Raw genomic sequence first — 25,809 nt, forward strand, 5'->3', positions numbered from 1 at the left:
TATTGATTAATATACGTGAAATTGTTAATGAAATTTTTTTTAAAAATCTAGTTTAGGACAAGTATCCGTCCTGATGTTTGCTAGAAGCCATTCAAATCTTCGAAGAGCTGTTGTATTTCATGTATTCATGCAAGATCTGGAAGTCAGAATCTGTTTTAGATTAGATGATTAAGTCCTAATATTTTTCTGTAACTTTATAGTAAATAGTAATAGTACAGCTGTACAGTTATATGGTAAAACCTTTATAGTAGCAGAAGGACTGTAGGTGAGTCAGCGCTTTGAGCTGACACTTTTCTGTATGGTATTTGGCTACTCTGCTATCACTGTTAAACCTAACCCTAAAGAAGTCTTCAAAAATTCTAAAATTCTGTCTTTTTTTTTTTTTTTTAATTATTCTTGATGGAATGACAGAAAGTATTTTTTTAAGGTATTTACAGGAAATAAAAAAGTTTTTATAGGAAATTACAAGATTCAGAAATCCCATCATCTTTAAGACAGTCTTTAAGACTGAGCCTGAGAAGAAATGCCATGAAGAAGCAATGACATTCTCTCTACTCTGGTCTCACTGTAATAGTTATATTTCCTGTGTCAGAATTTATAGCAAGGAAAACAAGCAATTTAAAGAAGTTAAACATGTAACAGTGTATCTCATTAATACGCATGTAGTGAAAAGGTGCATTGTCCCATACATCTGCGATTAAAACAAAACAGCTGCAGCCACAGGTAAACTTGTAAACATTTGTATTAAAACCAGATGCAGACTAATTTGATTTGATCAATAGTTCTGATTCTGTGTTAATAATACCTTTTTTGAAAGATTGCTCAAATTAATGGTGAGATTAAGAGCATTTTTATGTGTTTTGCTGAATGGCAAATGATGTTGGCATCATCTTAAGCATGTTGCTGAATTGGTGCCACTAGGTACATGACTTTTAGATCTGAAATAGGCAAAAATACACACAGAAATTAATCTTTTTTGTCCCTTCTATTTAGATGAACATTGTCAAGCTATTGTGGCCATGATGAATAGAAAGGATGAATTGGCAGAACAGAATAGGTAGTTTTCTTTTTCTAGTCAAGAGGCACAATAATTTTAAAAAAATCTGTTCTCTAATACAAGCTGTCCTTTGTGTAAAGCTATGCATAATCTTTATGTAATCTTTTTGATGTATATATTATTTTTCTGTGAAAGGTAAGCTTAATACTTCAATATTCAACTGTTGATACTGAAGAGTAATCTTCACAGGTCAACTTTTTCCTTTGAATTCTAATCACATATAACTCTTTATATCTTCAGAGCTTTTGCCAGTTGTAGTTTTTTCAAAACCAAAACTTATAGCCAAAAGATTCTTAAGATCACTTAAGAAAGCTTTCCCAATGAGTAAAAGTCTGTCCTTTTACAAATATTCAGAAAATTTCCTTTTTTCCCCTTCTGGTACAGAAGTGATGTAGGATGGATAACAATGTTACACTGAAAGTGGCTGTCATTTGTGGGTGTCTTTATGTTCACTTGGGGCAAAATGATAATGTAAATGTAAAAATGATAAGTCACTTATTTAAAATGCTATCAAACCTACTTTGTATTTATTTAGTCTATTGGAACACATCATTAGATGAATGAAAATACAAATATATTTAAGACATACTGTTGTTATGCTGTAGTAGGGCTATTTTGGTAATTTACATTTTTCTATAGCTATTTTAATTTTTGTTTTGTTTTGTTTTGTTTTTTTTAATGTCAAGACTACCAACTGATCACATTTTTCTGCCTCTTATCCTCCCTACTCCCATAATTGCAAGTTATTACCCCATTCAGCTTTGTGTTTTTTGGCAGGACCAGGATGCTTTGAGTTTTACCATTATGCATCATGCTGACCTTTGCTATCTCATCAGAGGTTTTACACAGAGGTCTATGGCAGTACTCTCAGTAGAGACAAGGCCCCTACCTGTCTCTTGCTCTTACTAGTAAATACGTTGCTTATAGATTATTCCTGAGATGTATGGACTTGCACTGAAGCACTGAAACCAGATTATAAGATGTTTTCTATAATAAATTCTTTCTGCATGGTGGTACAGTAGATACCATAACAGATTGTGCTTCGGGCATGTTGATGAGATTGTAATACAAATTAACTGTAAGCACTTACAACTGTTTTGTTTGGGTCCTTTTTCCTTGTAGCTTTTCATATCTTTGTATAACCAAATCAGGTGAATTTATTACATTGAATAATGAAATTTTAGGATGAGAGGGATCTGGACAGGCTGGATTGATGGACTGAGGCCAACTACATGAGGTTCAACAAGGCTAAGTGCCGGGTCCTGCACTTAGGTCACAACAACCCCATGCAATGTTATGGGCTTGGGGAAGAGTGGCTGGAGAGCTTCCCAGTGGAAAAGGACCTAGGGGTGCTGGTCGACAGCTGACTGAATATGAGCCAGCAATGTGGCCAGGTGGCCAAGAAGGCCAATAACATCCTGGTTTGTATCAGGAATAGTGTGGCCGGCAGGACCAGGGAAGTGATCATCCCCCTGTACTTGGCACTGGTGAGGCTGCACCTCGAATCCTATGTTCAATTTTAGGCCCCTCATTACAAGAAGGACATTGAGGTGCTGGAGAGTGTCCAAAGAAGGGCAATGAAGCTGGTGAAGGGTCTGGAGCACAAGTCTTCTGAGGAGCAGCTGAGGGAGCTGGGGTTGTTCAGTTTAGAGATGACGAGGCTGAGGGGAGCCTTATCACTCTCTACAACTACCTGAAAGGAGGTTGTAGTGAGGTGGGGGTCAGTCTCTTCTCCCAAGTAACAAGCGATAGGACGAGAGGAAATGGCCTCAAGCTGCACCAGGGAAGGTTCAGGTTGGATATTAGGAAAAACTTCTTCCCTGAAAGGGTAGTCAGGCACTGGAACCCGCTGCCCAGGGAAGCAGTTGAGTTCCCATCCCTGGAGGTATGTAAAAGACAGGTAGATGTGGTGCTTAGGGACATGGTGGACTTGGCAGTGCTAGGTTAATGGTTGGATTTGATGATTTTAAAGGTCTTTTCCAACTTAAATGATTCTGTGTATCATTCAGGCAACCTCCTCTGTGATTCGTAGAGTATACTCTAATTACTAGGTAGTGTTTGCAGTGTTCTAACAAAGGCTGCTGCCTTCTTCCTGATCTCTGAGAAATCTGCTTGATGGAGAGATGGAGAATTCTGCAGCGCTAATGCAGCAAACGGACAACTGGAGAAGGAAAGTAGCAGAACAGGAAGAGCGACATGCCACGGAAGTCCAAGCCTCGGCAAAGTAAGAAGCACTGAAAGTGTTATGAAAAGTAACAGCAGTGGAACAAGGGAATAAAAAATCCTGCATGCGTGAAAAATATAATTTCCAAGTAGTTTAGTTGTCAGAAGAACATAAGTAATTTTGGACTAAAAATGCCATGGACTTTAGTTGAATTTAAGCTGAAAAAAACCTTTGGAACATTTTCTGACAAATTTAGTGGGTTTGTGGTTTTTGTTTTGTTAAGTGTTAACAGTAAGTGAGAGTTTAAAATATTAGTAAAACCACTGTTACAGCTCCAGAGGAAAGAATATTAGTGAGCTGAACTTATGACAACATCAAGTTTAATTTTAAAATGTAATTAGACTATATTAAGAAATATAAGCCATAAAAATAGCAGCAGTTACATAATGAGACTAGATACAAAAGAATACATGTATGTGTAAGGTAAATGTAAGAAGACTTTTTTCATATATCTACTTTGTCCAGTTCTAATCCCTCTCCCTTTTTTTTCTTTTTAATTCATTTTTATTTTACTTGATATTTGGGAGATTCTTGGTATAGCTGTCTGCCCAATCTGGAACAAACCACAATATCAAGGTCCTGTTTTTTGTTTTTTGGTTTTTTTTTTACTTCTGTTGGATATATGATATTCTTAATGTTGCTAAAGTACCTAGCACTGTCTGCAAACAGTATTTTCCAAACCTCAAATCTGATACAGCTTTTAAATATAAGGGGGTGGGGAGGGGAACAGAAACACTATGTCAATGTTTATTGTGAACAGATTGGTGTTGCTGTCCTAGAATAATAAAGTGCTCATTCTAATAGTGGAAATGGCTGCTTTGGTGCATGTGTAAAACAGGTTCTTTTCAAAAATACACAAGGTAGATTGTTGAGATTCTAGCTCTCAGATCTGGAGCCAGTGAGGACTTGTTTTGGAGACTATTTCATTTTAATATTACTCTACAGTATTTCCTCTGGTGGATGTCCTATATAGTTCCACACTGAGATTAGTATGGGGACCCCTCTCCTCCCAGCAAGTTCTTACTTCAGTCAGTAGAAATTGTGCTGAGTGGTCCTAGTGTCAGTTAAATTGAGTAGGAATATTTGTGTCTTTATTTATTACTTTCTTAAATAGAATATGTCAGTGGCAGCTGCTGCTGACGCAGATACCCTTCCTTATGTACCGTCACGTATGTAATCAGTAAAGAATGGATTATCCATCCTCTTCAGTCACATTTCCATCCGATCTATTTTCCTTCTATCTGATTATTTAAGCATGACTTTGTTTTCCTTGGGCTGATGGGTTTTTTTTGTCCTGTTGTCAGGTTTTCACACCTGACCACTTTATCAACCACTGTATCATAAGCAACAGTTGTTGCCAAACAGTATCAACAGTACCAATTTCTGAAGTGGGGCAACTGCTTCCCCCTAGCTCAAGGAAGGTCAGCTGGAAGAGGTTGCTCAGGACCATTTCCAGTCATGTTTTGAATACCTCCACAGCTGGAGACTCCACAACCCCTCTGGGCAATGTTGTTGGCAGTCACCCATCAGCAATGCTCTTCCTAATGCGGTGCAAGATGCTGTTGGCTTTCTTTGCCACAAAGGGTGCATTGCTGGCTCGTGGTCAGCTTGTTGTCCACCAGGACTTCGAGATCCTTCTCCATAGAGCTGCTTTGCAGCCCCCAGCATGTATGGGTGCCTAGGGCTACTCCTCCCCAGATGCAGGACTTTGCATTTCCCCTTGTTGAACTTCAAGGCATTCACCTGAATCCAATTCTCCAGCCTGTCCAGGTCCCTCTGAATGACAGCACAACCATCCAGTGTATCAGCTGCTCCCCAGTTTTGTATTGTCTGTGAACTTGCTGAGGGTGCACTCTGTCCCAGCATCCAGGTCATTAATGAAGGTGTTAAACAACATTGGCCCCGGTAGTGACTTGCCTCCAGCTTGACTTTGTGCCACAGAGATGCTGAAAGGAAAGAATTTTAACCCTCCCCTTGTCTAAATGTGGTTTAGCTTAAGAAAGACTTTTGAAGGTAAAAGCTGCTGTAATAGTATGATTTCCTTCTTTCTTACAATTCTAAATAAGCTCTAGAGTAACCTATGATGCCTAAGATCTTGGGGATGATTCACATGTAGAGTAAACAATAAACCTATCCCAAATGTTAAATAAGATTAGTAATCTGTGCCTTATCACAGAGAAGTGTGTGTTTTCTGCATGCGCAGGCAGCATGCTCAAGTGTCAATCGTGAAGTACCACAGCTGGGATTCCTATAAGCTTTTTATTGCATAGCATAACTAGTACCTGAAAATGATAAATATTAAAAAAAAAAAAAAAAGTATTTAGAATGTTACAAATTCTGCTTCTGATGACACATCAAACCAAACTACTCAGTTTGAGGGAGGGAGAGATATGCATAGGTGAGTTTGACATTCACGTGATGTAGGGCAATTGAGACAATGCAAATGCTTCATGATTTAATATTCACATTTCAGGTTCTAGGAATTGTATATTCATATTTCTTTGACTCACTTCTCCCACAGTTTTAGAATTTGCAGTGACGTGGGTGAATCAGATATTTGTCATGCACGTACCTTTTTAAAGAATAGATAAAGAGCTTTTACAACAAGATCTAAAGAGATGCTCACTTAGACTAACTTGTTAGTTTTAAACAAGTTTGTTTAATTTCTCTTATTGCTACGGAGACTGGGTATGTTGTGTTGATTGTTCTTCTGAAAGTCAGTTTACCTTATCACGTGACAAACACGGTGTTAGGAGCTGCCTAGGTACAATAAATTCTTGTGTCACCAGTTATTTTGGACTTTGGATGCATTTCTTTAATGATTCATTGCAACTCATTTTCTAGCACATAAGAAACTTTGCATATAGTTATTTTGGAATATAGGTTTTACTTCTAAATTTTTTTCCATTTTGTTCATTAACTTTGTACCCTACAGGTGATGCTGCTGCAATAGTAAGAGTAGTAAAATTTTTTTAATAAATGATATTTTAAACCAGGAATTTGGGCAAGGTGAATAATTTGAAGAATTTGAAATAACAAAAATTTTGGAAATACTTTGTAAGTGCTGCATAATACACTAGGTGAGTGAGAGGAAATTAAGTTCCGGATATTTTGTAATAGTGAAATTTCACTGTTTACCTTGAAAACAATTGATCACATGACTGGAGTAGAAAAATTTCCTCTATTGTAATATTCTGAACATCTTAAGGCAAGGAAAATCATTCAGTAACAATCTGACTATTGTAATTTGATGAACGAATATGCTTCAGATTATGAGAGCTGATATTTATGTGTGTCCCCGAAGCTCTTGTGAAGAATTTGATGTAAGAGAACACAAATTTCAGTGACACATCAGTCAGTGTTGAAATGATTACTTCTGGATATCTGCAAAATTGATTTATTCAGCTGGTCTCCTAAACTCTCTGAAGAGACTTTGGTTTCCTAGACAAAATGCTAGCTTACTTAGAGAAATTTTCCTGAGTTTCCCAAGTTCTCTTTGAAAAATGGAAAATTCTTAGGTCATTTTAGTTTCAAGTAGTGGAATCTCATTATTCCATGTGAAGTATTTGAATAGCTCTTTCATAACAGTTATGATATTGTTTCAAAATGAGCAGTCTCAGCATTCAACCTATTTCCTAGCCTTCTGATAAAATAGACTAAATAGACTCTCTAGTGTCATTTTGTAAGCTGTTTTTTTGTTGGTTTTCTCCCCCCACCCCTCCCTGGTCAATGAGCCTTTCTCAAATTGCATGGACATATTGTGCCAGTGGCTTCTTGGCAATGCTAAAGTTTTTTAACTGAGATTCTTTTTTCTGTATGGAATACTATTACATCCCTTTGTGAGGCAAAGAAATTTATTGAAGTTGACTGTGAAATTGGATAATCTCAGACTGCATATTCTTAGACTATATTCAGAAATGTTGGAGGAAAGCATTTTACAAAGGACAGGCTTTGTAGCAAGAAAAGCAGATAGAAAGAGAAGATGATAATGCACTGTGTAGGGAAATGGGGGATGAGAATTTGACTATATTTTATCTCACACTTTTATGTACCTTCTGTTTACTGTACATTCTGTAACCTAATCTGCCTCCTCTTATCTAGTGTCTGTATTATTTAAGCCACATTACTTTTGGATTTGGCATTTTATATTAATCTGTTTTACAACACTTCATTCAGAGCCATAGCACTTCAGTGATGGGTGAAATGATGTGTTATGCATCTTGAAATGATCGCATCACCTACCTTAAGCAGCTTCTTAGAGAGAGGAAAAAATATCTCTTGTCCCTGCTTGTGAAAACTAATTTGAATATTCCTATATTCAATGATTTTTTTTCCTGCTTAGTTAATTGGTGACATGTCACAAGTTACAAAAACATTTTATAAAAAGTGAGATACGTTATTTTATAAGATAAACAACTTCCTCATATTTCTTATCCACAAAGCCATTTTTTGCTTTTTCCGATGTGATATCAATGCTAAAATAGTGTCCTTTCATAATTAAGATTTGAACACAGTCTATGTTGGGAAGCTATCATGAGAATAGTTTTCAGTTTGTCATGCACATGGTGTTTCTCTTTCATGACAAGCAGTTACGTTTATCATGTTTTTCCTTGCTACAGTTTTTTTCAGAGATTGGTTTTATATATATATATGTGTATATATATATACACACACACACTATAATCTCTTTATATTGTATATAGTTCAACTTCCACTTCTATGAGTAATAGTTCTCATTTTTCTTACTTCATTTAGGGTACATATGATTACAGTTAATTGTGATCTTGCATCTCCTAATAGTGGGATCATAGGATAATTCAGGTTGGAAGGCATCTGTCATGGTTTAACCCCAGCCAGCAACTAAGCACCACACAGCCGCTTGCTAACCCCCCAACACCAGTGGGATGGGGGAGAGAATCAGGAAGGTAAAAGGGAGAAAACTCGTGGGTTGAGATAAGAACAGTTTCATAATTGAAGTAAAATAAAATAGAATAGTAGTAGTAGTAATAATAATAATATAAAAAGCAAGTGATACACTCTATAATTGCTCACCACCCGCCGATCAATGCCCAGCACGTCCCCGAGCAGCGATCGCTGGCCCCTGGCCAGCTCCCCCAGTTTATATACTGAGCATGACGTCATAGGGTATGGGATATCCCTTTGGCCAGTCTGGGTCAGCTGTCCTGGCTGTGCCTCCTTCCAGCCCCCCGTGCACATGACAGAGCACGGGAAGCTGAAAAGTCCTTGACTAGTGTAAGCACTACTTAGCGGCAACTAAAACATCAGTGTGTTATCAACATTATTCTCATCCTAAATCCAAACACAGCACTACATCAGCTACTAAGAAGAAAATTAACTCTATCCCAGCTGAAACCAGGACAGCATCTCTGGGAGTCATCTAGCCCAATGTCTGTATATAGATTCTACATATTCTTGTGGTACACTGTTTATTTCAATTCATTCTCAAGATTCATGCAATTTTTTTTATTATTTGAAGATTTGGTACCTTTATAGTGTTTTCTAAAACACTGAGTTTTTATCAAGACATAGACATCTGTTGGATTTTTTTTTTTTTTTTGGTAAGCCTGAATTTAGAAATAAGACATGTTTTAGGAGTAAGCTCCACAGAAAGCACTTGTTAGTATCTGATGTTTGTGCCAGAAGCTTAATTACAGTATGCTTCAGGCCACTATAGTTGAGATATTTGAGAAACTATTCTTTTTCAAATTCTTTTCTTACCATGCTCATTTTACAGAAGCCCTAGAGGAATTTTTGTATCTTTTTCAAGAAGCAGTTGTGTGGTGGTTTGGTTTGGTTTGGTTTCTGTTAAGGTATAGGAAAATAAGTCCTATAATGCCTCTTCCTCTGCAACAAAAATCATAACTTAAAGGTATATTGTTCTTTAACCTTTTAATAAAATTTTTGGAAGTCAGCTTTTATAAAACACTTTCTTACTGGTATTCATTTGTATTAACAGCCAGAAATCTTATTTTGAGGAACATAAGATGCATCTAATTTGACTTGCATAGTAGATCTTAACTGTGCTTGGTGTATGTATACATGCTTCAGTAAGCATAACTATCTGTCACAGAAACTTTGTGGACATTACTGGAAAATAACCAACCTCCTTCAACTCCCCTTGTTCCCCCATAATGATAGTTTTTAAAACGGATGCTATAGCACAAGGAAGGTGGGGGAGAGTTCACCTGCAGGGCCTTGGCCCTTCTCCAAGAATACAGCAAAAGTCCCAGCAGGGGGGCTGATCCACTGCTGTGTTCCATAGGAATAGTAGCTCTCTTCCATGCTGTCCTCCTTTTGATGTGAGAACATGCTGCTTGTTATCCTGTTACATTCATCCTCTCAATATGAGAGCCCTTAGGGAACTGTAACTACTTTTCCTGGCATGAATTAACTTGGTGAGGATATGCATTTATCAGTAATATTGCATGCTGTCTTTTCATTCATTACATACATAAAAGTCAGGTATATATTTAACAAAATATGAACTTGTTTTATGCTGCTAAAAAAAAATTATCATTCTTACAGTAGTTTTGATTTTCTTTTAGGCAGGGTTTCCTGAAATGCTAATTTCTAAATAATAAAATGGAGAGGAAGTATAATTATTTTTGCTTCAAAATTAGGCAGGGAATTGAAGGTATTTGACAACTTACATTTATTATATAATTGAACATTCCTTGTCATTCCAGATCATTTTCCAAAAAAGATAATAAATAAGCAAGTTTGTTGTTGCTAAGGTGTTCTGTGGCTGAGTACAATTCATGAATATTTAAAGAAAAGTTCTTTTCAGTAAAACAATATTTTGCTTCTGCATTAGTATGATCAATGTCACTAAATATTGCCATTGAAAAGTAAATCCTTTACTACTAATGTTTCATTTCATAGCTTTGGCGAAAAGGATACCTTACACTAGCATTGCCAGTCGAATATTGCTGTATAAACAAGCCCTGACCATATGCATACTCTTGAAAGAAATTTACTGAATGATTTTCGTTTTTCTGACTTTGGTTTCAGTACAGGAGTTAAGTAGGATCCTTAAGATTTTTCCTATAATTTGTGAATACATACAGTGGTTTCTGGTGAATTTTGAAGTGTGTCTGACAATAGAAATACTTACGATTTTAGGGATTTTATGAGGTGGTATCTTCCATTTTAGGAAATGGATAAAAGTTACTCATGTATCAGCATTTAAGGTTTTGGTGCTTAACATTCCTCTTCTCTTTGCTTACAGTTGTTATTATGTACTGATTCATTACCATAATTAGTATTGTATTTTTCCTCTGGTTTTAAGCAAAGACACTGTTAATGGCTGAGAGTGGATGCACATGATTTTGTAATATTCTGATTTATCTTCAGGAAAAGTACTAAAGCAAAAAGCTAACTACAGAGTTTAATTGCATCTTACGTAATTTCACTGGATAAAAGTGCTATAGAATAAAATACGCTCTGGTGAAAATGGTTGATCCTTACTGCATTAGCTGATAAATAAAGTGTTTATGGAACCTGGAAATATCTTTATATGATTTTCTTTGGAGAATAGTCACAGAACTATGGAGAAACTTATACAGTTGCTTGAAAAAGTTTCAGATGGAATAAAATTTATCGTACTGTTATAGATGTGTGGCATTTATAAGTTGCTGTATTTAAATGCCTTTCTATTTCTCTAGTCATACTTTTGGAGAGATTTTGGAAATTAATCTGCTCTATCAGAAACTAACTTTGTATTTGTCTTAAGGAAAAAAAAGTGGGGAAATGTATATGGTCTTTTCTTTGTCTTGAAGACATAAAACTTCAAAGATGTTCTGCTAATCTGCTTCTTATGTGTACCCAAATAATAATAAATCATAAAGAGACTTGGGGAAGAGTTACATTCTAGTTTCATAGGATGCTTTAAATGCATTTTTTTCTGTGATTGGATTTCAAACCTTAGCATTTTTTCCAGTGTAGCTCTTAATGTGCAGTTTTCTAGTTTTATAATCAAACAACCAAAGAAAAGTATGCCTTGTATCATGGTTCTGCATGAGTAATCACCAATGATATAAAGCTTAATCAACAACACACACTAGACCTGTGCCATTCGAACAAAAAGAATAATTTGTAGGAATACTAGATTGTCATCCTTTATCACTGAGCTGATGCAGAGAGAAATGACATATTATCACTCTGTCTTTCAGCTACTTGTCAACATGGGAGAAGTGACCAGGCAGGGAAATTTGTTATAATTAAGGTTTTGGAGATGGGTGTGCTTTTAGTGGCTTAGTTCTCTGTCTTTGTTTTCCCGTGAATGTCAGCCTGATTTTTTTTTTTCTTTCTATTTTTTCTCTGTGCCCTTCAACTTGTACTTACAGTCTTGTCACTTATTCTTCAGCACAGAATGTGGAATTGTTTGGAGCGCATCAAAAGATGCTGAAAGCATTGTGTTTATCACTAGTCTCATAACAGGCTAACAGTTTGGCTTCAAGTTAGATGGTAAAGTTTGGAAAAGTGGCAAAAGTAAAGCTCAGGCCTTCACATAGAAGTATTTAACATCCTTAATAATAGGTAGTACAGTTGGGTCAGCTGGACAAGAATTTCTGAAAATCTGACCCTTAACTCCTATACAGGAATTTCTCCTCCTATAAAATACTTGCTATGAATATCTGATATAATGCCTCTTGAAGTCATTAAAGACTTTTTAGTGAGTGCTTGCTAATTTGTTTTTTAAACATGCTCTGATAAAAAGAGCTATATAAATTTATATAGGTCAGGATGGGCCCTCTTTGGGATCTAGCTAAATAGTAGTAATGAGAAAGAGATGTCAAAGAATGAGAAGTAATAGGGTGATAAAGAGGCATATTAGGAAATTGTGACTGGGCCACAGTATGCTGCCTTGAATTTCAGTCTTGTATCAAAAACCTTAAGTGAATAAAAGTCTTTCTGAAGTTCATCTGTACTGTATCAATTTTAAGTCGATAGGCACAATAGTAAAAAATGGATTTTTTTTTTTATGCTGTCTCAGCACAGACAGAAGGCACTGAGTCTATTCTCAAATGTAGAAATGAGATGGTGTATGATTATTTCATGAGAATCCTTAAAACTCAATATATTGTAATTGTATACAGTTATTTCCATGCAGACGTATTTACACTTCTGGTGAGAAATCTTTTTGTCTAGCTGTCATATAATTTTTTTTTTCATGAATGAATTATTTAGACTTGTTTTAATATAGTATATAGAATTAAACTGTGTTTCTGATTTTTTTCCCCTTAATCTGTATATCAGCGTCCATCTCTTATGGAAAAAAATGACTTGTTCTTTGTAGTCTAGGAAATGAAAAATATCATAAAATGCACAAAATCATCAAGGACTTTGTTAAAAATTGATAGTTGTGTAATCAATAGTTTCTTCTAAATTATTTAGCAACCTCCTACTAAAGAGCTGAATAAAATTGAGGTTACATCATTCAGAAAACTGATTTGAAATCCATAGAAATATGAATATAGTACCAGTCTAGGGCTTTTATATATAAATACGGCATTGCTCACAGAAACAGGTTTTTTTTTGTGTGTGTGTGTATATATAATATATATGTATTGTGTGTGTATGTATGTATATATATATAGAACGATAAGTACCATCAAACATATTTGCATGTGTTTCTGAATACTTCTCATTCTTAAATGAATTCCCATAAATAAAATGCCTACCTTTTTGTGTATAATCTGTTTACAGCTTTCTGTAATCTGTTACATATCTAGGGTTTCATCATTCCTAGGGCTTGTACCACTGCTCTGGCATGATTTTGACCTGCCCATGTTGTCTCTTCTCTCTAACCAGTTGTGGGTTTCTTGTGTGTGATGTTATGTGCTGCACCTGTGGCACCTATGTGTTTCTACCCTGATATATTCTTAAAGAATAGTAAAAGTTGTGTGAATTCACTCTCTTGCAACACATTTTAATTATGTTTCTTCTGTATAAACACTTCTGTCATACTTGGTTAACTGAATGGGCTTAGACAGAGAATTGAATTTTCAGACATGCAATTTGTCAGCTTTTTGTCAGCTGTTTAAAATTCAGTTGGCTAGAATACTTTTAATTTCCCCCAAATACAAACTAAGGTGCTTAATGTTGTTAGGTGGAACTATGATAGTACCTGGTTTGAGTACTTGTACTTTCCAAAGACAAATGAGACAGGCACAGGCACTGAAGTGTAACAGTCAAAGGGATTAACTTAATTTCTTCTCTTACGGTTTTCATTTAGGAATGGTATGTGGAAAACTTTTACCTTGAATGTTGTTGCTGAAGTGCTGGCGTTTTCTTAAAACAATAAAGTCTGTTTCTAAAGCTGAATACTTATTTGCTTGACTTTAAATACTTGGACAACTAGTAAAATGATTATCTAATTTTATATTGGCTATTCTGAATTTCCTTGTCTAGTATCCCATCCTTATTTTTTAATCAACTGTTGATTTAGATAGACTGTATAATTTTTCTGACATCAATGTAGCATAGTATAGAAAAATCTAAACCAAACAATTAATGAAAAGTTTTTGTTTATGAGATAATCTGTTTCCCTGATGTGTTTCTGTGGCCCTGGAAAACTAGTTTTCCTGGTACTCTGCTGTTGATGTATTATTTAATGTGTAAGTCATTATTTTTTTTCATCTTGATGACACAACTTAGATAAATCTTATTATTACAGATAGTATGTTTGTTTCCATTGAAATGGGCTTTCCTCTATTTTGAGAAAACAATAATATTTATTTATTCTGTTCTTTTTATCAACAGAGAAAATGAGGTGCTAAAAGTGCAACTTAAGAAGTATGTAGGAGCTGTCCAGATGCTCAGAAGAGAGGGTCAAACAGTGGAAGCTAAGGGTAAAATGAAGGGTAAAAAAAAAAAATCCATGCACAGGGTTTGTTTTTCTGTATGCTACCACTGAGACAGTTTATTGGAGGCATAGGTATAGTAACCCAATGATGGAAGTGACTCCTGGACTTGTATAAAAACTGACAATGAAAGAATAACCAGTGAACAGCCATGTCTCTGGTTTACAAGAATCTGCATTTTTTTTTCCTGATTGATCCTGGAATGGATCTGTGTAGATAACCAGCCACCCAATCCTGTGCAAACCCTGGTCCATAACCAACACTTCAGCCACACAAAACAGTCCTAGTGTAGCTGGGGACATGGTTCATGCTTCCACATGCTACCCAGTATGACATCAGCCCTCCCCCTGTTGGAAAATATCAGCATCTGAAAAGATAACAGTTCTGTTTCTATGAGAACTGTCCCTTATGCATCTCTGACTGGGCTATTTGCTGTTGTGTGAACGGTTTTGTAATGCAGATTGATATCAAACAAAGAATGTTATGTGATGGCATACTATCAAATTACTGCTGAGTAGAAACAATCAAGAAGCCTTTGCTTTCCTTGCTGAGTCCTTGACAAAACAAATGAAATAATTTACATGAAAGTGGGGTTAGCAAGGGATAATTATAAGCCCTATTCATCTCTTCCAACCATGGCAGAGTAATATCTCCCAATAGTGAAAATAACATATTTGATATCTTTTTCTTTTGAGAAAAATACCGAAGTAGATTTTTTTACTTATTTTTACAGAGTGTTTTCTGGTAGAGGAGGTGGTTTTACTTTTTTTCAATAAGAAACTTTCCAGAAAAAGCTATCAGATGAAAATTTAATTTAAAAAATAATGTGTGAATTAATGTGATATTGGAACATAAGAATAATTATTTTGAGGAGAGAAAATTTAGAATCTCTAGATTGTACTGTTAATATTGTTTTGGAGATCAGTATCTGCAGACTGTTTGAAACAGACTCTGTATTAAGACCAGACGTTTCACTTCCTTTGCTAAATTGCTCTGACTGTAATGAGCAGATTTTATATCTGAAAGATAACAAGTTAAGTTATCAGCAGTGTTACCTGTTTTTCTTCAGTGGTCAGTGGTGATAGAAGTCTCCATGACAGGATGAATTGGAGTCTTGATTCTGAATCATCTTCTGGTGGGACCTGTATTTCCACTGACTACAGAAGGTGTTTTGAGAGATGAGGTGGCTTTTCAGAAATTGGCACCATCTGTCTTTCCTTTTTTTTTAATTGTCAATATTGTGGTCATATAAGTGACTGTATGAATGAATACTACATTAATTCTGCTCTTAAGGGCTAGGCACTATACTTATCTGCAGTTCAAAAACTTCATTCATCCTTAAAAGGATTTTTGTTAGTGAGCACACGTTTTTACTTCCGACTTTGCTGGATTGTAGTGATTCATATTAAGAATTATTCACAAAAAACATTGCTTAAGCTTCTTATAATAGCAGAAATTATCCTTCATTAGATACTGACAGTTTCCATGATGAGTGTAATTATAGGAAAAGAAAAAAAATATTCCTAGGCTAGCTATATTCTGCCATGTTAAAATTATGCAGATTAGTGAGTGATAAGAATAGAAACTGAGTAGGATGGTCAGATTTTATAGATGAAAAAGGGTGATGGAACAGTACCAACATTTCTAAAAATGAATACATGTATGCTTTATGCTCAAACAATATTTAATTGATCCACAGTAATTTTCTGTAATATTTATCATTAGTGACCAGAATAAATTTCAGCTACATGTACTATCTGTAATAATTTTTCTTATATTCTAATTTCACACATTGTATTTTTATCAAACCAAATATTGGGCTTTTTTCTTAGCTGCCATTGGAGATTTATGTGAAATTTTTTAGTACTGGGCCCTCTGACTCAAAAAAGTACTTAAGCATCCCTGAGAACTAGTATGTTTAGATACACTTCAAAAAAGGAGAGTGAAACAAAAAAACGTTTTTTCTTTTACGAGATTTATAGAAACTGTTGCACCCATGGTTTATATACATAACTTGCAGTGTCTCATCGTAGGCTTTCATGTTTTTCAGATGTGAGCCTTCATAATTAAGAATATTTGTGTTATTAGAAAGAGCTATTTGCACTTTTCAGTACATATATCATTGTGTAACTTAAGGCAAGTTATTGAATTCCAATTGTGGTATAGCTTAAAGTGACCGTAATAACTTGTCTTAAGTCATTTTGTTCTTAATTAGTTTACATGCTTAGAAGGATTACAGAGTGTATTTACAAGACCTGTTTTATTACTGTGTTCTGAGATTGTGACATTTTTTTGAAGAAAACAGGATGAAGAAACTTCTGTTTTCTCTGTTTTCATCATTTTAAGTTGAAATTCTTGTTGGTTTCTTACATATTAATTTACACACTCATAGGTTAAGGTTCCTGACTTCTAACTAGCCTTACATGTAGACAGGGACATAGAGTTCTGATCTGTTTAGACTTGGAAAACTCCCAGCTGTCCTCTTTTGCTGTAATGTTAGGAAATTGTCTTCATCAGGGAGGCATAAACTCTTGCATACAACTAATTTCACTGCTGCCCTGTGTTATCACAATGAGTAATCTTATTCAAATGGTATCAAAACAAAAGTCTTAAATGTATTTTGGATTTTAGAACACTATGTGTTTAGACTTTCTGTGAAACTATTTTGAAAGAGTCAAAATAATTTGAGCTTCTGCTGTTATTTTTGTGACTATAAATAGAGAAGAATTGACATGGTTTCTACAATAATCAGATCAGATGCTATTGAGTATGGCTTTGAAATAGTTTCCTAAAATAATAAATGAAACTCAGCATAATACTTTGCCTTGCAGTGACTTAAAAACAAACAAACAAACAAACAAACAAACAAACACTCAGCAAATGTGATTGTAAATAAATTGCCCAAGAGTCAGAACTGTGTCAAGTTCAGAATATCATACCAGCTTTTAAAATGAGTGATCACTGCTGTAGACTGAGCAGTTTGATACTGGTATTTAAATATTTAATAAATGACCATCCTGATTTCTCAGCCATTAGCAGGAGTTGATGTGTACCATTTTTCAAACCTGCTTAGATACAATAATATTAAATTTATGAACATGCTGATCTTAGAAGTTTCTGGCTGAAGAACTTCAAGTAAGATTTACAAGAAATAGCTCTTAAAATAGCTTTCAAAATTCACTTAAAATAATAATGAGTTCCTGAATGTATATATTCTTCCTTGAAGCAAAAATCAGTTCCCAGGCTCAAGAGTATTTAGTCAGATGAATTATGGTGTCTTCTATCTACTTTACAGTGGTTGTATATATCATTTAGATTTTGAAAAAATGGTGAAAGCATTTGTTAAGCCTCTCTTTTATTAGGGCTTGTTTACTTTATATGTGCTAACTAGTTTTTTTAGAAATTCATGATCTGTGAGGAAAAGTTGAATTGGACTTTATGTAACTAGGAGAAGAGGAGACTTACTTAGAACAGGCTTAAAGTGAACATCAAATGCATAAATGATAGCTAGGAACAGGAATAGAATAAACTGTAGTGTTCATTCACTGTGGATAAGAAGTAATGGGCTTAAATGGCAGGTGAGGAAAGTTTGATTAGCTATCAAGAAAACCTTTCTGAGAAGAATACTTAAATTTAAATAGATTGTGCAGGGAAGCATGAAATCTCCATTATTGGAGGTTTCTAGGAATAAATTAGACAATTAACTGTCAGGAATGAAATAACTACAGCTGATTCTGCTTTATGCAAAAACATGAAATACTAGATGAAGTATGGAATGTCCATTCTCAGCCCTATTTTCTGTAATTTCTATGATATGTAAGTAATATGCAAGTAATATGAAATGATATTTTGGAAAAGAAGTAGAAAAAATACTTAAAAGAGAAGCACAGGCTTAGTTTTCAAAGGTTTTGGATAGGAATTGCAGTTACTACCTACATATATTAGATAGCTGTAGTCACAGAACAGCCAAATGCTTTTAGTTTGCATTTTTTTCTGTTGAGAATACCTGTCTAAATACTGCTCACAGGAAAGCTCCCTGCAGCATTTGTATTTTAGTACTTGTAATGCTGTTTAATATTACATCCTATTTTGATACCTCTAATAACTGTTTCTTTTAGAGCTATTACTTCTAAACAGCTTGTCTTAGATGTTTATGTAATTTAACATTTTAATTTGAAGTATCTCTTTGTTTTAGTTCTGCCAAATGTTTGGAGCACTGATGGTGAATTTACTGTTCCAGAGCACAAGCAAGTAGAAAACAATGAGGAACTAGCCAGCTCTTATGAAAGAAAATTGATTGAGGTAAAGTTTGTACTGCACAAATTTTATGGAATCATAATTGTAACACAACATTTGAAGCTGTAAATAGTTTCTTTCCTCAGTTGTTTTTTTTTCCCCATTAGTGTAAAAGACAAGTCTGATTTTTGCTTTAAAAAGAAAAAAATGGAAGATTTAATTTTCAGGCTTCTGTGGTTAAAATAGAAATTTGTTCATTCAACTTCAAAGCATATTTAAAGCAATTCAGATAATTAAAAATACTTTTCCTAACAAAGGTACACATTTATTCTTTGATATTAAAATGAAGGTTTTTAATAAATAAACAAGTTCCTTAAGGTTATAACTGATGGTGGTGAAGTTGAAAGCATCACAGACAATAGGTTTCAGGTATTGTGTAAGTTACGGTACATAATTACAGGCATTGCTGTTTTGTCAGTTGAGCTTTAAAATGAGGACATACTGAAATCTGTAGCTTTTTCTGTGCTTTCATACTGTTTTCTGATTGCCAAACTGTTTCATTTTTGTATTGCTTTATCATGTAGCTTACTGAATACTGCAGTATGGAAACAGGTGATGGAAGCGACTTGTTCTGTTGATATGACCATGTTTGAAAAAGTTCTTAATGCAAGATTCACTTTTAAGACTAATGTAAAATTCATTAAAGAAAAAAAAAAAAGATAGAGTTTCATCCTAAATTTAAATACAGATGATTTTCCAGACAAAAGTAATGAAATTTAATATCTAATACCCATATCTCCTATTAAATATTAAATGAACATTTTTATAAAAAGTAAAACAATTCTCTATGTCTTTCTTTTGCCCAAAATACTCTGAAATTGGATACTGGTATTAACTGATTAATGTGAAGATGACTAAAAATGCAAGTCGTGCATCAAAGAGATTAATACAGTTCTTCTAAAACATTCATACTCGGTTATCCTTTTCTCATAGGACCATGTGAAACTAATTCTCTCCTTAATGCATACCTTTGGTTTGGGTCTTCTGACTCCTTTCCTCTGTTCTGTACCTGTGAAAAGCATATCTTAATTAAGAACACAGGTAAAACATCTTTCAGCTTTACAAGCATTCTCTTTAATTCTACTAAGTTTGTTCTGCATGTTCAGGAATTTGTTGCTAACACTTCTGAGTTCGTGCAAGACAGTGTTAGCAGGAGCAGTGATGACACAGCAGTGGATGTAACCACTGGAAAACCTTGTTGCAAATCACATCCAGAAGAGGAAGTCTGCATCTGAATCTCACTTACTAGTCTGTAACAATACCTTCACATACTCAGAATAGGATGTAACCCCTGTAACAATCCAGATGCATTTACCAAAAGTCATTACTCCTTTTTCTCTCCACAAATGAAAGATGTGAAGTCTTATTTTCAAAGATTAGACTGTGTTGTGTTCCAGATTGAGAACTAGGATAGAAACCACTCTTGAATGCTGTTCTAGCAGTTCCATTCAGCTAGAATTGGGTCTGAAAAATGTTCAGACTTAAGCAGTTTTAATAACTGTTATTTTGTGCCTAGTAGACTATTTCATCTGAAGACAAAGATTCCCTTGAATTTCTTGGTAGCTGATCAGGATATTGAAGTCTCCCCACAGAGAAATGACTAGCTGTCAAGAGAATAAAAAGAATTGTTCTGCTGAGTAATTAGAGATTTTTTTTCTTTTTTTTCCATTGGAAATGATTTTGTTCATAATAATATATTGAAGAAATTTTCCGGTTCTTACGATATTTGTAAAAAATTTGTATTTATCAAAGTTCTTTAATTATGGTCTTTAAATCAGTTGATTTAACCAAGTGGATAAAGAAATGTTGCAATTAAAAATTCTGAAGGAACAAAGAATCTTAAAGAAACTTTTTATTGAATGTTATGCCTAAAACAGTGTTAGAGAAATTTTTTGTAAAAATTCTGCATAATTTTTTTAATGGTGGCTTTCCTTAGAAATAGTAGTGAAACAGTTACCACAATTTCTTCTAAACCCCCAATTCGAAGCTTGTTGGGATACTGATAGGTCTTTGGATACCTCTAGCAATTCCCATATGGTTTCCAATGTCATATAGAATCATAGAATCATAGAATCGTTAAGGTTGGAAAAGACCCTTAAGATCATCGAGTCCAACTGTTAACTTAGCACTGTCAAGTCCACCACTAAACCATGTCCTCAAGCATCACGTCTACCCATCTTTTAAATACCTCCAGGGATGGAGACTCAACCACTTCCCTGGGCAGCCTGCTCCAGTGCCTGACTACCCTTTTGGTGAAGAAGTTTTTCCTAATATCCAACCTAAACTTCCCCTGGCGCAGCTTGAGGCTGTTTTCTCCCGTCAATATGCTTTGGGACTAGACTGCTATTTTGTTTTAGAAGAGAAAGTAGGTCAATTTATACAACTCGCAAGCCACGAATAATAAAGTGTGTTTAAAATCATTGTAAGATATGTTTGGGGCCATTGCTATGCATTGTTAGCATAAGCTTGCTTTGCGTAAGGTAAAAATATATTTCATTTGCTTTGTCCTGCTTACATAAGTTTTGTCAGAATAATATAACCAGAAGTTTTCTTGTGTTACATGCTGAGGGAGGGATAAACTCTTCATAGTTTGCATTGCAACTAAGCTCAAAATAAAGAATTACTAACATGTCAGACCTGATATTGCGAAGGATTGAATATGAAGCAAACCAAACAAAAAAACTAAAGCAATTGGCGTGTTTGTACATCTTTAAAAGACCTGTGATCAGACATTGTTTCCAATTGGTCTATTCTTTCTCTTTGTGGCTGTAACTAGTAAACATATCTAATTAGAGAGAACATGACTTCAACTTTCTTTGCAGTTTCAGCCTTTGATAATTTTATACTGTATTTAAGAGTAATTTTATTGGTGGACTTTAACTTGCATTTCATCAAAGTTAAATCATAGGTTATGCTCATGATGTACTAAATTGTATTATGAGAGAGCTCTGTTAAAGACTCAATAAATTACACTGAATTTTCAGTTTCTTGGCATAGACTATTCCTGTTGGACTAGGGAATGAGGATACCAGAGCCTCTGCTGGAATGACAGGCTTTTGATGTACTGAAACTTGTATCACAATATATTAATCCCTTATTGTTCTGCAGGAACACTTATTCTACAGGAATGTTGGAGACAAACCAAACAGTTAAAAAAAAAATCCTTTCCAACTCTCTAAGGCTTTCTTTGTAGAAGCCTGTACAAGAAACATTTCCATGAGTCGGAATTTTTCTACATAAATTAACTAGAAATTGCTCAGTTTTTAAAGTAAATTTCCATAGAAACCTGCAGTTTTCCTTTTAATGAACTTGAAAATACTCTTGTACCTTTTCCTAAAGCTCATAGACTTAACTTTTTATGTGGTAGGTCTACTATTGTATTTTTATGTGTTAGGTGTACTATTGTATTTTTATGCCTGACAAATTGACGTCTGAGCATTTGGTATGTGAGGCTGGGAAACTGTTTTTCTGACATGGAAGGTGCATATGCCGATCACGTGAACTCAAGATGTGAATCCCTTTGTTCAAATAAGTACACTCAGTAGATTAAAGTTGAGAGTTTATTTCTGAATATTAGACATCTGTGAGACCTGACATCTGTCAAAAAGGTTAAGTAAGTTTAATGTTTTTTAAATTCCTGACAAATTATGCAGCTCTTCTGAAAAGCTGAATTGTTTCAAACATTTGAAACAATATCTAGAAAGGTAATTTTGGATTTTAAGCCAAGCTTTCACCATTCTGGAGAGTTTCACTTCATGAATTTTCATGCTTTCTGTTCTTTTTTGTTGAACAAGTAATTCATCGGCCAGTTGCATCCTGAGGCCTCAAAAACATACTACTGATTATTTTTACTCAAACTGCCTTATAGATTTTTAATGTTAATCTCCTCAATTTAATTTCAAAGTGCTCAAATGACTTCAAGCTGTACTGTGTTTTTTTGTTTGTTTGGTTTGGTTTGGGGTTTTTTTGAGCCAGAAATTACACAAAAAGAACAAATTATGGCAAGTTTTGGTGTAGTTGGGTAGGTGCCTTTTTAAACACTTTTAAACATTTGACCTGTCAATGAATTTTTTTTTAATGGAGTAATGAAATATCATGTGAAAATGAAGTATCATGTGAAAAGCAGCTGTGTGACTTTCTTTAAGGTTCTTTGTGCTGCTGTTGTTGTTAGTAAATGGAAGTTCAAACGACAGCCTTTCAGTCTTAAAAAATCTGGAGATATATTGTAAGTTTATTTTGCTCAGATTAATTTTTTACTAAGAATTTTTCAGTGCAATGTTATCAGATAATTAAAGGAAGTTTTTAAATATTGGAGGATTTTCAAATGTGAGAATATGGCTTTGTTCATGATGCAATACATGAGTTTTGGGGTTTTTGTTACAAAACCCCTTCTCACATAGTAAGCTATCAGGTCAGGGAAAGTACCTTAGGTCACTAAAAGCTTTGCCAAAAAGCATCTTTGTAGAATTGTCTCTCAGTTTAGCATAACAGGTACCAATATACTCTAATGAATTTCTTCACTATGTCCTGAATTGAGATCCTGAAGTGGGGAATTTTGATGATATAGCAGTTTTGGTAATGTCTGCTTAAAGTGCTGCATGTTCTTTAACGTGGGATGATTATGTGGAAAGGCTGTGACAGCCACAGAGCACCTTAGTTACCTGCTTAAAAAAACCAACTCTGATGATGAAGAATTGTTTGACTGCTTGTCAATTTTTTTCTCATGCTTTTCTTCTAAAAATCATCAAACAAATGATTTTTTTCTTTTATTACTTTTGATCCCTAAGTGATTCTACAAACAATTGGTAAACCTAGAACCTCTCACTGTATTAACAGTATGTGCTCTTGCCTGTTGATGACATTCTAAGACAAGAATAAAAAGAAACCTTTCTTTAAGAAATAAACTCTGAAATGTTAAATAACTTAGCTGAAAACTTCTGAGTACCATTTCATTGAACTACATGACCCATTTTATTGGAAATAAATGAAGGTAAGTTTTGTGTTCTTTGACAGGATTCTGTAAAGACTTGGATTTTTTATTTTCTCCTAGGTATTAAAATGCCTACAAACACAATTATTAAATAATAGCACTTGTTTGCTTAGATTTAACATTTTCTCATATAAGAGAATTGAAAAATAGCCTCTTGTGAAACAAACAAAAACTGTTTGGCTCTTGTTAGCATTGAATAAACAGTGCAAGTTTGATCTCTGTTTGTACCTCTTCTGTCAGTCGTATTATTTACTGACGGCTACTTTATTAGCATACTTACATCCAGTGTGAGATTTCATTCAGCAGGCAAATGAGATCAGTACATCAGTGGACAGTAATATTTTGGAAATTGATATGTTATTTTCTTATTTAAAGGTCTTAGTGTGGCATGCAGCCTTGCTATTAAATGTTAGTTGTGTTTGAAGTCAGTATAGAAAACACATCTTAAATTAATAAATTGGTCAGCACTTTTCTGTGGAATCACAAGCCCTTCTGTATCTTTTGTCAGTTAAACTATTACTGAAATACAGTGAGAGGTAATTTCATCTGACCAGTGCACTTTGGCACAAGGGTAGACTTTTTTGCGGTTCTTAAAAGAATTTGTCTTATTTCACAAGAATTGTGAAGAATTTCACAAGAATTGTGAAATATGCTTTTATATATGTGTATATTTATTTTCTCAGTAAGAATTTATGTCCAAATAAAAAAAAAAAAAGGAATTTAGATAAGCTGTTCACTCCCAAGGGTGCGCAATGCACAGTTTAAGCTACTAAGTCCAATAATATTAGAAGTGAACTGGCAAGAACTATTTTTTTGTGCAACTCTTGAAATCTAATGTATAGTTCTCTGAATGATGTGTATAGCATCTCTCTCATTGACAGACCAGTCCTGGCTCAATAAGATGAACAGTTTTCTTTTCTGAGGCAAGAATGATGCACCCATGAATCACCATGCACTTAATCAGTGATCCATTTGTTAATGTGCACACTGGTCAGGTTTTTTTATTTTTTTTACAAACAAACTTATTTCTGAGTCACTGCTGTTTATATTCAGTTAATGGTAAATAACTGTGGTAAGTGCTAAGCTGTCTTTTCTGCAAGTTCTTCAAGGTAAAAACAGTGTAGCATTTACGGTGAACTATGGCTATTTCTTATCTTACTGTATTTTAACTGTTATGAAGGCAAGATTTCAGGAAGAGCTAGTATCTTTTATTATATCCAATCACGTACTTGGGGAAAACATAGATAAAGTTCTTTAGGTTAAACATATGCTATGGTTTATGTTGCATCTTTGATGGATATATCAATTTAAGCGGCCAATCTATTGCTTGAATTCTGCTTCTGTATCACAGGGCACCTACCCCACAGTTGTAATGGAACAGTTCTATGTCCATGGTGCAAACTGGTTTGGGAACTTGGTTTGACTTAAAAAATATTTTCGAGGTATTTTCATTCAGATCACTTTCCTCATCTGATTGACAGTCCTGCACATAGTGTAGATGGAAATGAATGAACATGAAGAGCAGCAGTATTTTGTGATCACTGCTGAAGATTTCCTTATTGTAAAACCCTGGACACAGGAAACACCAAGGTGCATCTACAGGACGGCAACAACTGCTGCATATGTTACCTAACTATGTTAATCTATCATGATTTAAAGGAAAAAAGGAAGTTTAGCAGCCTAGGAACAGAGAGTTACTAGCAAAAGCATAAGTGACAGCAAATTAGTATCTGTGGAATAGTGAAACCACAGATTAATGTGAGTTTAAGCAGTCCTCTCCCAGGAGGGACTACTGGGGCCCAAAAGGTGTGACTGATGGTGTGGGAAGTCTTTTTATTGTTGCGGTCCAAACATGCCATATGGGGGCTACCAATGAGAAAACTGTGATGAGTGAGAAAAGGAACACTTCTGTTATGCTTTTGTGGTTCCACAGTCATTAATAAATACTGGATCTGTACACTGTCAAGTCAGCTGAGCTCACCAGTTGGTTTGGATTATCTATGGATCTACACAAATGCAATTGTGGTTAAAATATAAAATATAAAACTTGTGCCGATCTGTATTTTTGTTGGATCTGTGCAAGTTATGGGAGGACAGTTCTGGTGTAGTGTAAAGCCTGCTAGGTAAAAATTAGTCTGTCAAGATTTTTTTTAGAAAAAATCTGAATCATCAAAGTGATTTACACTACATAATGTTTTGTGGCATGTGAAATCATGAGTCCATGATTTTTACTATCCAATAATAATATTAATTTAGTTCCAAGTCTTGTTTTCTTGGAGGTGGGCTATGGAATGTTTATGAAAAGTGGTCTCCTGATAGTAACTGTGTCTCTGTACTTCATTGCTTATGTCAGATT

General features: G+C 34.7%; 1 pseudogene; it reads left to right on the forward strand.

The window, feature by feature from the left end:
- Window positions 1–25,809, forward strand: part of LOC104015293 (sorting nexin-29-like) — a 130,721-nt pseudogene that overhangs the window by 28,862 nt on the left and 76,050 nt on the right.

This window comes from Nipponia nippon, unplaced genomic scaffold (genome assembly GCF_047370975.1).
Source record: "Nipponia nippon isolate SJK-2023a ecotype South Korea unplaced genomic scaffold, ASM4737097v1 scaffold_5, whole genome shotgun sequence".
NCBI lineage: Eukaryota > Metazoa > Chordata > Aves > Pelecaniformes > Threskiornithidae > Nipponia > Nipponia nippon.